Consider the following 2,348-nt stretch of genomic DNA (forward strand, 5'->3'; position numbering starts at 1 on the left):
TGACTTATCATATTAGAGAGATATCTTACTTTCCTTCCTCACTTATAAGATGCTATCAGGCATAGGCTTTTTATGTGATAATGTTTTCCTTATTTGGTACATCAATGTAGCCGAACTCATTGCATGATCACATGGCCTCATACTAAATTGTCATTGCATTTATGCTTGATTATTCTCTAATAGGCTATTAAATTTGATTGCGTGTATTTTATTTAGATTTGTCCATCACTTCTCATTAACTAAATTGGTGTGTTGTTGACTTCAGCATTATATTTAACAAGTTTTTGTATCAGGGTTATTCTAGCTGAAAAAACCTTATAGAGTTTATACAGTGTCCCTGAGAATCTACTAAGTTGTAGTTTATAAGAATTATCCAATTTAAATTTCACAGACATTTTATGAAATTTGTACTGTTACTGTTCTCATTTTATAGGAACCTGGGTTTGAGAGGGTCATCAAATGTCACCTATCTAGGAAATTCTAAGCCTCTTATTCCCCAGACTAATTCTTAATTTATTTGGTACACGGGGAATCCATCCGTATTTTGTTATGTTGTAGAATAATTTACATTGTGTGAGAATTATTAATTTCTTAGAAGATTAAAATAATTTATCCATAAAGTAAACAGATTTCCATTATCTGAGTCTATAGTCTTTGGGGGAAGTTATTTAATGCTAACTTAAAATTTTCCTTAAAGCTTAGATTTTCAATTTCTTCCTTGTCATCGAGGTTGTTAATTTTATTTATTTATTTATTTTTTAAAATATATTTATTTATTTATTTGGCTGCATCGGGTCTTAGTTGTGGTGGCACGCAGGATCTTCATTGCGGCATGCGGGATCTTTAGTTGCAGCATATGAAATCTTAGTTGCGGCATGTGGGATCTAGTTCCCCAACCAGGAATTTAATCAGGGATTGAACCCAGGCCCCCTGCATTGGAAGTGCAGAGTCTTAACCACTGGACCACCAGGGAAGTCCCAAGATTGTTAATTTTATTTATGTAGAATTGAACACAATTACACAGATGATAATTATCTCCATATTCGACACAATCTCTTTTTATTAGATTTATTAAAGAATTATAATTGCATTAGGTTTTTCTCAGAGAAGTAGACCATGGCTTTATCTATCTTGTTTTTCCTGTTTTCTAATTTACTATCTTAACATAGCCATCATTACTTTCTACCCCCTATTTTCCTTAGAATATTATTGTAGTTGTTCCTTTTCTAATATCTTAAGGTAAATGATTAGTGCATTTTCTCTATTTATTTTGCTAATTGAAAAAATTAATGCAAACTTTTGATTCTATCTATTTTTAAATATAGATTTTGGTTGAATGCTTTACCTTTTTATATGCTATTTCATTTTGCATTTGACTTTATTTTTAGCCAGTGGTTATTTGGGAGAAATTATTTTAATTCCCAAAGGATTAGAAATATTTGTCTGATTTTTTACTATTAATTTTTAGTGGGGTTTTTTTGTTATGCTTTATTTTATTTCATTATGATCAAAGAAAGTGGCCAGTAAAATATCCATTTTTTGAAGTTTACTGAGATAGTCTTTATTTCTAGAAGATGAAGTAATTATATTTTTCAGACACTTTAAAGAAAGTATTGTATGTTTGTCATAGATCAAAATATATGTCATATAATCTATCTTTCTTAATTAATTTTTCATCATTAAATTTATTTGATGTTTTATAAACTTATAATAATGGTTTATAAAGATCTCAACTAAAGTCATATTTCGATCCATGTCTTCTATTTTTATCAATATGAACTTTTAATATTTTTATAAACTGACACATAATTCCTAATTCTTATATATCTTTTATATCTTATAAATGCATCCTCTTTATCCCATACATGCTTTTCTTTTTCTTTCTGGGTATTTCCTTGTCAATATTAATATCATTGCTTCTGCTCTTTTAACATTTTTTGGAAATATTGTTGACCATCTCATTCTCTTAAAACTCTTAAAATTTTTGTTTTACATATTTTTCTTACAAGCAACAGTTGGATTTTTTATAAAACTAAATCTAAGCATTTTTTTCTTTTTATTAAAAATTTATTTATTTTTGGGTGTGTTTGGTCTTTGTTGCTGCGCACAGGCTTTCTCTAGCTGCAGCAAGTGAGGGCTATTCTTTGTTGCATTGTGCAGGCTTCTCATTGCGGTGGCTTCTCTTGTTGTGGAGCATGGGCTCTAGGCATGCAGACTTCAGTAGTTGTGGCATGCAGGCTCAGTAGTTGTGGCTCGCAGGCTTAGTTGCTCTGTGGCACGTGGGATCTTCCCAGACCAGGGATCAAACCTGTGTCACCTGCATTGGCAGGAGGATTCTTAACCACTGT

The sequence above is a fragment of the Orcinus orca genome, chromosome 13 (assembly GCF_937001465.1).
Source record: "Orcinus orca chromosome 13, mOrcOrc1.1, whole genome shotgun sequence".
In the NCBI taxonomy this organism is placed as follows: domain Eukaryota; kingdom Metazoa; phylum Chordata; class Mammalia; order Artiodactyla; family Delphinidae; genus Orcinus; species Orcinus orca.